The sequence below is a fragment of the Etheostoma spectabile genome, chromosome 4, assembly GCF_008692095.1.
Source record: "Etheostoma spectabile isolate EspeVRDwgs_2016 chromosome 4, UIUC_Espe_1.0, whole genome shotgun sequence".
NCBI lineage: Eukaryota > Metazoa > Chordata > Actinopteri > Perciformes > Percidae > Etheostoma > Etheostoma spectabile.
The window spans coordinates 824,460-835,265 of NC_045736.1; the positions used below are offsets into that span (position 1 = coordinate 824,460).

Genomic DNA, 10,806 nt, shown 5'->3' on the forward strand with positions numbered 1-10,806 from the left:
ACATTTAGATTTAGATTTAATATTTAGATTTAACATTTAGATTTAGAGTTAGATTTAACATTTAGATTTAGATTTAGCATATAGATTTAACATTTAACATTTAGGTGTAACATTTAATATTTGGATTTAACTATTTAAAATATTTCCAAGTTGACAAATATTGTTGTAAATGTGCAAGAAAGTGACCCTCAAAATTTCATACCAGTTTTTTAAACATTATTTAAAGCTAAATGTGACAAAATGTTGCTGTTATTTTCAGCACGAGCCGCTTTACAAACGGCGCCCCATATATCTGCAGAGTTGTGGACCACTGTCCAGAGTTGGAGGACTTGCTGAACATGCGCCCATTTCTCTCCATCATGCATGCAAAAGCGCATTCATGGATGTGTGAGGTAAAAATGACAATTAGATGAATTTCTTACCATTTGTACCACATATTATGATTGTCTGCCCTCTGCCCCTAGTTTTTGTTTTCCAACTGATAACATTCATGCAAATATGTTACAGTTAAAATGGGGTGGACGCAATCAAGAAGGAGCTGGAACAACAATCGGGGAGGAGGTTGAACAGGTTAACAGCTTCCTCTCCCGAGCAGCCATATGTTCCAAGTACATGTCAAAAGCCGGTAAGCATTTTTCATGTATAGTTGTGTCCAAATTGAGACCACAAGCTAACATTTTTTTTGTTTGTTTTGAGTGTAGCGCTATTTTTTTATTACAGTCTTTGGTCTTCAAGTGGTTCTGTCAGAGCGTTGAGGTGTGATTGGGCTTGTTATCATGCTACGCTATGAATCCTTCTCCACATAGACCAAATCAGAAGGTGTAGCACCTTTTTACAATAGAGTGCTTCCTCGTGATCAGGTGGAGTCAAATCTCTGCAGGTGTCCAACTCCCTAGAAGACAAACAGTACCAGATGTTATAAATGTTAATATTTCCCATATTTCCATTTCTGAGAAGGGGTTTGAACACTGATGTTTTTTTAGGGTTGAAAACAACTGTCTGGTCAACACTTTTACACTGATCAGGATACTTTTTATGATAATTTAACTTCTGACACATGAATTAAGTGTATGATTCTTTCCAGTTTTATGTGACAATATTAGAGAATGATCAATGTAGCATCTGATCTTTGGTCCTCAGTGTGAACCTAAATTACTGCACAAACATTGTGTGTCAAGTCCGCACAGACATGCTGACTATCCAGGCAAGTGGCTGGAACAAGCAAAAGGCAGAAAACCTTGACCGGACACTGGCCAAAAGATACATCAAGGTACTAACTAGGCAAATATATGTATAATTGTTGTTTTTGAATTGTGTCTTAGCATTTGTTAACACAGATATTTCATTTGGACAGACTGTACAAAGGATCACAGAGGCATCAAAGGACCTGGAGAAACTCACCACTGAGTTATCTCTACAGCAAGACACAGTTCAGCAGTGGGTGGCTGATGTTCAGCAGTGGTCCTCAGGTACTTTAAAAAAAATTTTGATGGCATATTTAAAGAATCATTTGTCTCTGCTCTTATACAGGGGATCTTAAAAGAGTCTGATTGTAAACTGAGATGGGCATTAATTCCTTTGTTTGTTGTCGTTTAAAGGAGCAACAATCCAAAATGACCTGCAGAAGACCATCAAGGGCTTATATTTGGGCATCAAACTCGAAAATTTCAGCTGTATCGTCAGTCCGGTGAGAGCAGAAAAGGCCACTAGGAATGTAGATATGTGAAAAAATGAAATCACTACTGATTTATACATAGTAAATATAGCAAAGCCATTTATAAGAAAAAAAGTAAAAAAAACATAATTAGAATATGATGTAGCTTTGCTACAAGCCAGGGCAGCATACTATTTTTTTAATTGCTTTTTCACAATTTTTCAAATGATATTGAAACTTGTGATGCGAAAATGATCACACAGCTTCTGTCACAACAATCGTAACACATACTGTACATGCATATTGTGAAGCCTTATTTTGTATGGTGCTTTTGTGTAGTAATCGTGTGAGTGCACACTCATTTTGTGTTTTGTCATTGTAGGTGGGAATAAGCGAAGGCATCAACTGAGAAGAAAGATTGTTGTTGAGAAGAAAGCCTTGGAAGTTGCCATCAATGACCACAATGCTACTGTGGGGGAAGATGAAAAACTGCCTCCTCCCAATGAACTCTTGGCTGTGGACAACTACTCCTGGCCATGGGAATGTAAGTACTTCCTCTGGAATGCACTGAATACAAATTGTTTGATGCACACATCTTGATGTACATATGGAATCTGGGATTCTAGCTCATCCTGTCAGGGTTTAGTTCTCTATAGTACTAGAACAACATGCAAAATATCTTCTGTCCCAATATGTTTTACAGGTCATGGTGATATGGAGCAGAAAAAAAATGTTTTTGACAAGGTAATGCTGCTGGCTAGACTAAAAGAAGAAGAAGTTATTGTGGTTCGTGAAGTCAAGCAGCACATGGAGTACATGAGGAATGTTGCTGGACTGATTGAAGAGTTCACTGAAGACATCAATGGGAAATGTAAGGACAATAGTTAGTCTTTTTCTTCAATGTGCTTCTCTGGTAACCACTTGGGTCATTTTTTTAATTTTAATGTTATATTCTCAGGCAGTACAGCCGGATTAATGGAGAAAGGATGTGAGGGACTACTCTGTGTGCTGAAGAGAAGATTGTGTGAAGTTGAAGCACAACTGGCCACAGCACGCACAACATACAAAAGTATTCTTGGACTGCAAACATTATCCTTAGATGACTTCTCGGAAGAGGAAGACTTAGAGAATTCTTCCTCAAGTGATGAGGAACTGGGAGAGTAGTTATTAGAGGGAGATGTGTATGGCTCTAAGAATATGTGTTGAACCCAAACAGTGGTGTAAAACTTGTATGTGAAACCTGAGGCTATTACTGCTGTTGTAAGATTTCTTTGTGTTTAGAGCATGTACTGCAAATTCCTCTGAAATGTAAACCCTCTTATGTTAACCCATTAGTCCCCACCCTCTGCCCCAAAAGCAACAGAGTGCTATTATTATGTTCCACATGTTAGTATAGGAATTCTCTCTCCCTCTTCTTTAACCTTTTCTACCTGAACACATATAGTCTTTATTTTGAACAGGGCATAGTCACTTTGCTCTAGAAAGCCAACTTTGTTAATTTCACCCAGTAAAGTGAACTGTTGTTTCAACTACAGTCAATGTCTCTGTTGTTTGATTCATTAATAGTTTTCAGTAGTCAGTTTCCTGTTTTATACCATTGTGTGAGTTGTTCCTTTCAGGTAAGTCTGTAGAAAGCATTATGCCTACATTCTAAGGCTGGGGTCATCAACCAAACTTTTTTAAGGGCCAGAATATTTCCCGGCAGACACTATCAGACGCTCTTGTAAAATTAAAATTAACATTGTATCCCAAGTAATATTTCATAAATCAATTTGCCTTTGAAATATGTTATTTTTAGCCGTCAGTGTTGACAGACTCATCTGTAAAATAGCAAGCCACTAGGCTTCATATTCATAAGGCTGTAAACTGCTAACATGGGGAAGGTAATTGTCGCTGGACAACGCGGCCAATCACAGCGAACTGATTAACATCCAAACCGCTAGTGACATGAAGGCTGCTCTCCGTGGTGCTGCAAGCTTGAGCACCTATTGGGTGGCTTGTCCCCATAAGTATGACACACTGAAGACATTGATAATGCATGTGCTCCTCATGTTTGAATCAACACACACCTATGAAGTTGTGACAAAAGGAACTAGAACTGCAGGCGCATAAGGCAAGCATAACAGCTGTCAAGCCCGATGTTAAAAAGGTTTTTGCAAATGTTTTGTTTTGTGTCTCAATCAGATGACTTGCGAGCTTCCTGTCGGGAAAACAAAAACAGCAGCCATGATGTGGAAAATTTAAAGTTTCTTGTTTTAAAGAAATTGGTGTTTTATAATGCAGAACTAGGCCTACAGTAGATTGATGTAAAATACGTCAATTTTAAAAATTACACCTTGAATTATGAAAAATAAATGACCATTACTATGGAGATGAGGACAGTCTGCTTTTGCGTCATGTGAGCAGAGCATTTGGTGAGCTGGTCTCCTGTTTTAGTTAAAATATTATCAACAAACAAAAAGTTTTGTCTTTTCTTAGCATAGATCATATAGGCCTACATGCAGTATAATTATTTATTAGACAGTGTGTGATGTTTGATATATTGGGAAGATATGTTATTAAAACCCTACCACAACCCTAAAACGGAGGAACTACAACAGGTGCTGATGTCAAATATAAATAGTGTTCTTTTCAGTGGGGGATTTTTTCGTTTTTACACCATAGCCCCCCACCACACCTTGGTGACTATGCTCAAATTATAACCCATGTCAACAGCTTTCTATAACAGTTGGTTTCATGTCTGTAACACTTTTTGTCTCATAATTATAAGCCTTCAAATATTCCCTGAGGTCAAGGTTCAAAGGTCAATATGTCAAAGCAGGAATAATACGGAACCGTCAGATTGATATATGTTACTCTCCAGGTCAAGACCTCTCCAGTGATGTATGTACATGATGGTTTAGCTCTATGACAAAGTTTTAATATTTTCACATTTTGGACATGTGCTCTAACAGGCTCTGGTTCAGAGAGCCCTTTGAGTGCTTCAAGTGTGTGTGTGTGTGTATGTGTGTGTGTGTGTGTGTGTGTTTGTGTGTGCATGGTATTTTTAATGTTCTATATCTTTAGGATTTAATTTAAATCATTTATATCTGCCACAGCAAATAGGCTACACAATGCATAATGTTATAGTTAGCTGTGCAGTGCTTTATTGGATGGTATAACCTCAGCTGCAGGCACCCTGCTGGACATATAGCCTACAATGAAATAAACTTCTTATTTTCCGATCACAGATTATAATATGCCTAAAAACAGAGACAGTGGTTTTTGGGTTCAGGTTACATTAGACTCAGGGGTCACCAACAGTAGCGGTGCACAGGTGCCCCAAGGACCACATGAGTAGCCTTCAGGCCTGTTGTAAAAATGAAAATTGAATATTGATATCTGTTTCTCACCTTGTTAAGTCATTGTTGAATAATAATTGTGAGAAATAATTAACGTGATCAGTGTGTAATAAAGATAAGTCTAAGTCTAAGTATATGTCTTCACATAGATGGGTGTCATTAATCATTAATAATCATATATAACTGAAGGCAAACTAAGCAAATTTGTTATTTCAGAAGCATGAATCAAACTGGTAGCTTTATATGACTCAGGACCCATGAAGTAGCTCTCAGTTTCAAAAAGGATGGTGACCACCTGCGGTAGACAGTCCACCTTCGAAATAGAATGAGGCCCGCGGCAAAGTGGATCGCGCCCCTATTTCATCACGTTTTTACGTGTGGGCAACGTAGCTGCGAGAGGTCGATGATTGACACCTAGGTTGCCCTGTCACAGAGGCACAGAGGTCAGCAGATTGAGTTTGTGTCCCAGGTGTCCGCTGTCCCCACCACCGACATTCTTACTGTGCATCCTCAAAGGTAGGTAATGAAACATGAATGAACACACTTACTGATTTCAACGTATGCTAACGGAACCTGAATAATAAAGTTAGTTAGCGCTGTCTAAGCCATCATTCGTTAATTAATTATCACCATGAATTTATAGGGATTTGTCCAATGACATAGGGATTTATCCAGCAATATATTAGCCGCACCGCATTTAACGTTAGCTGCAGTTGGCGCCAATGTGTAATGTGCTAACCGTGGTCAGAAGGAAAGCTTTATAGTTTTATAGCATTATCAGGATATGAGATGAGAGCTACAGTAAGACAAGTGGTAAAATCATACACACAAAAATACATTACAATACTTAGATGAAAATAGCAATCATTACATGTTGCTTGTTTTATATTCTAGTTTTAAGATGCCACGAGGGTCAACGACTACAACTTGCGTGAGCTGCAAAGCAGCTATTGGTGTGGCCACCAAGATCTGCAAATATTGCCAGTCAGTACAGCCAAGAAAGCAAAGACTGGCAAAAAAACTTGAGAAATTTGAGGCCAGAAAGGAGACGTGGTTGAAAAACCAACAAAAAAACCAAACCACTTCTCATGTTGTTGATGAGGCATCCGTCTTGGTATGTGTTTAACTTCTGTATATTATTTACATAATTACCGCCCCCAATGTTTCAGACACTTATAATTGCTTATATTTCTGTATGTATTTTATAATATTCATCTTTATTTTCAGGTTGAAAAGTTAAATACATTGGGGTACAAGAACATAGTCTTTCTTGGAAAGAAAACTAAGAAACAGAAGACCTGGTCTGCACAAGTCCTCCATCCAAAATGGCAGCTGTCAGATCATTCGGAAAAATGCCTTGACAGGATGAAGGCTCTTTATGAAATGTTAATTAATGGTAAGTGTGTGCGATTATTTGAACTCTTAGAGAAAGGGCACATTTGTTCTTATTACAGGAGGTTAATAAGTTCTTATTTTTGTACCATTGAGGTTGGACTAACCAGCAGCCCACCACTAGTACTGCCATCCAGTCCACCACCAGTCCTCCCCTCCAGCCCACCACCAGTACTGCCATCCAGTCCACCACCAGTCCTCCCCTCCAGCCCACCACCAGTACTGCCATCCAGTCCACCACCAGTCCTCCCCTCCAGCCCACCACCAGTCCTGCCATCCAGTCCACCACCAGTCCTGCCATCCAGCCCACCACCAGTCCTGCCATCCAGTCCACCCCCAGTCCTCCCATCCCACCCATCACAGAACCACCTCAGCAGAAGCGTGGTAAGTTCTGTTGATAATTACAATAGAATAGAATGCAAATCATGATTCAATTAGTAGTTATGTTCTTTTTCATATGTTGTTTAATCATGGTATACATGATAACCATGTTAAACATGTAATCTGTCTCTCCTTACACTGAAAAATTGGCCAAATGAAGAAATGTATTTAAATTTGGAGAAAAAATACAAGTGACTGATTATTGTGGGGTGACTTTTGAGGTGATAAACCAGTAACTACTGTAATATGTAGGTCTTTATAACTTTTACTAAAGGGAAATATAGGGGTGATCCGAGTATCCGGCTGAAACGAGTATCCGGCACTTTTGCCGAGTGCAAGTGTTATACGAGTAATATGAGTCCATATCCGTGCTCGGATTGAATACAACTCCTCAATTGGCCGCGCAGCGTTCTGTGATAATCACAGCCCCCCCGCCTACAAACACGCTCAGATCAATCACACACACACACAGAACATGGAGAAATGCGCTCCCTCTCTCTCTCTCTCTCTCTCTCTCTCTCTCTTGCCCTCTCTCTCTCTCTCTCTCTCTCTTGCTCTCTCTCTCTCTCTCCCGCTCTCTCTCTCTCTCTCTCTCTCTCGCTCTCTCTCTTGCCCTCTCTCTCTCTCTCTCACTCTTGCTCTCTCTCTTGCTCTCTCTCTCTCTCTCCCGCTCCCGCTCCGTCAGGCAGTCAGTCAATCGGTTCTGCGGATCTGTTCCGTTAACGTTTAGGGTTTCCTCAGCTTCGGGTTTGTTTTTAACTTCGGTTTGTAGTCCTTACATAGTAACCAGTAGATTTCTGGTGAACGTGGGGTTTGTAGTCCTTACATAGTAACCAGTAGATTTCTGGTGAACGTGGGTTTCAGACGTGCTGCAACTCCTGTTGCGTCTCTGCCATCGGAGATTTTTTTTTTTTTACTGTCAGCTGCCCCCCGCCCCCTCTCTCTCTGTGTCTCTCTCTTACTCACACACACACACACACACACACACACACACACACACACACACACACACACACACACACACACACACACACACACACACACACACACATATACCTGGTGTGGACATAAAAAAAAAAAAAAAGAACCAAAAAAAAAAAATCACACTGATCATAAAAAAATAAAAAGTTAAAAAAAGAAAGTTATATTGAGTATGAATACTCTTGTTCATTACATTTTACTTCATAATTGCAACCGCATGTGTTGTATTCATTGTTGCAAAACGTTCTGTATATAGTTTATTTGTAACCATGACAACACCATTGATCTAAAGCTTGATGTTGTTATGTAAAATCAAATCAGCAATAAATATTACACTGTTTGATCAACTCATATCAATTGCATGCTTAAATAACATACCGGTTAAAGCCCTGCACATTTCAAGAGAACCCGACCCACTTCCGGGTTAAATCTGACCACTTCTGGTTTAGGCCCCGCCCAGTCCGAGTACAGATACGGATACAGATAGGTCATGTGGTAAACAGATACAGATACAGATACAGATAATGCTGTACTCGCTCATCCCTAGGGAAATATAATGTTTAAAAATTCTCTCTGAATAAAACTGCCTACCCTGCCTGCACGTCACTGGGAGAGAGGGAGCGCATTTCTCCATGTTCTGTGTGTGTGTGATTGATCCGAGCGGGTTTGTAGGCGGGGGGGGGGGCGGCCAGTTGAGGAGTTTTATTCAATCCGAGCACGGATATTGACTCATATTACTCGGATAATACTTGTAGCAGGACTTGCTTCCTGCTTCTTACAGTGCAGACGCTTTTGCTGCTTGCTCCTGCCTCTGCTTGCATATTTTTGCTGATAATCGTGCTTTTCCTCTGAGAGGAACTATGAACAGCGGCTCTTGGATACTTATAAATCACTGGACTTTACATTTTTTTGTAGACACAGTAGGCTATTGCCATATTTTAACATTTTTCTGCGTGAGTGTGGCCTACCAATAGCTCAAGCCTGTCCTACACTGACTGTAGCTAAAGCTAATTAGCAGCAAGATGCCTTCTTTCTCCATGGAAGACTACTACAAACTCCTTCAGAAGATTGCACTTCTGGAAACCAAGGTTCACCGACTAGAAGTGAATGTGGAAGTGAACGGATCTTCTGGAAATGACACCACTTTACCATGGACCCATAACAATGGACAAAAGCATGCTAACACACGGCTAATTAGCACCAACAAAGCTACAAAGAAACAGGAGGGCTGTAGAACGGGTACACACTAAAAAACGCTGGGTTATTTTAGTAACCCAAATGCTGGGTTAGGGATGTTGGGTCATAGGTTGGGTTGATTTAAACCAACGTTGGGTCAAAGACTGTGACCCAACACGATGGGTCAGACCGGAGCGGCTCATTCTGCCGCCATTTCTGGACAGAAGGCCCTGGGACGTCGACGACCACAGCCCCGGTAAGTGGTAGGAACCTTTAAGACGGTCAAACTATACAAATATGTTAGAATAGCCAGACAACTTGGTTCCTGTAAACACACTCACACCCTTACACGGAATTAATTAACTATATAACGTTAACGTTATGAGTAGCCGTTGACGCACTTGACCGTTAGGATGACGCAGGGAAAAATGACCGTTAGCTAGCGCTAACGTTATGGCCTGAGCTCTAAAACTATAAAACCTGATAATAACGCTAAACAGGACCATGATAAAGTAAAGTGACTTGATATCTCTTATGTGTTAATCAGTCTAACAGTTACAAGGTATGTTTGTGTTTAGGGTTACTTCTGTATTGTTAATATTTAGCTATGGTAACGTTAGCTATTAACGTAGCTGTCTGTGTGGTTAACCGTAACGCTAGCTCACTTTAGCTAACGCTAGCTAGCGAGCTATAAGGCTAGCGTTATAGGACATTGACGTTAGCAATTAGCTAACTGTTAGCTCAAACTCATCTTGTATCTTGCTTGCTAACTGCCTCTAATCTAACGTTAGCTAGTAAATCTTTTGTTTTCTTCGTCGCTATTTTTGGTGCCTGTAAACACACTGAGACCCTTACACGGAATTAATTAACTATATAACGTTAACGTTATGAGTAGCTGTCATTTAGCGTCCCGCACGTCATTGACACAGTGAGGATGACGATGGTAAAAAGTTAGCTAGCGCTAACGTTACGGCTTGAGCTCTAAAACTATAAAACCAGATAATAACGCAAAACAGGACAATTATAAAGCAAAGAGACTCATTCTCTCTTATGTGTTAAGCAGTCTAACAGTTACAAGGTACGTTTGTGTTTAGGGTTACTTCTGTATTGTTAATATGTAGCTATGGTAATGTTAGCTAACAGCCTGGCTGCAGTGACTCAGCATATAGCTAGCTAGCTAGCGCTAATCAAGTTATTGTGATATTGTAATTGTGATTAAAATCCAGTGAGCACATAAGGACTTCTTGTAGTTTTGCTGAGTTGTAGGATGAGTGTGGTGGTCTGGCAAAGCGAGACTGTTGAACTAAAGTTAGCATTAGCAGCTATCTGCTTGTTCTGACATTCAGTTTTTTTAACAGTTGATTAGCATTCCTAGACTTTGTAACCTGTGGTCTGAAGACTACTATGGAAATATGTATTGTAATATGTAATGTACAATATCTTAGGTGATACATGCTTCAATAGGATGGGAAAAGTTATGTTTTAAGATTTTTTACTGAATTATTTCAGGTGTGTTTGTGTTGATTTGCAGTCTTAAAAGTGCCAAATGATTCCAGGGATGTTAGTCTGTACAGCCCAGACTCCTCTGGGCTGCTGAGGCGGGGCAGTAGTTCTGTTATAGATTATGTAAAATATTTATATTCTTTGCTAGGTAAATCTAAAAATGCAATGGTTATTACCCTACAGAAAAAAAGAACTAGTCTGAATGTACACTGTTATAGTGTTTACTGTATGCTATAGTATCCATATTAATTAATACAAAATTATATATCTTGGACTCATTTTGATCATCCTAGACTCTCATCTGGGTGTTTAGGATGAGAGATTACAGTGTAGAATCTAAACGGTCAACATGAGCGCTCTAGAGGTTATGATAGTACT

General features: G+C 39.8%; 1 long non-coding RNA gene across 1 annotated transcript; it reads left to right on the forward strand.

Moving 5' to 3' along the window:
• The first annotated feature begins 298 nt into the window (after nt 1-298).
• On the forward strand, nt 299-1,431 carry LOC116688699 (uncharacterized). Its single transcript, XR_004331840.1, has 3 exons — nt 299-392; nt 508-625; nt 1,355-1,431. It is a non-coding gene; the product is annotated as an uncharacterized LOC116688699 (long non-coding RNA).
• The last annotated feature ends 9,375 nt before the right edge of the window (nt 1,432-10,806 follow it).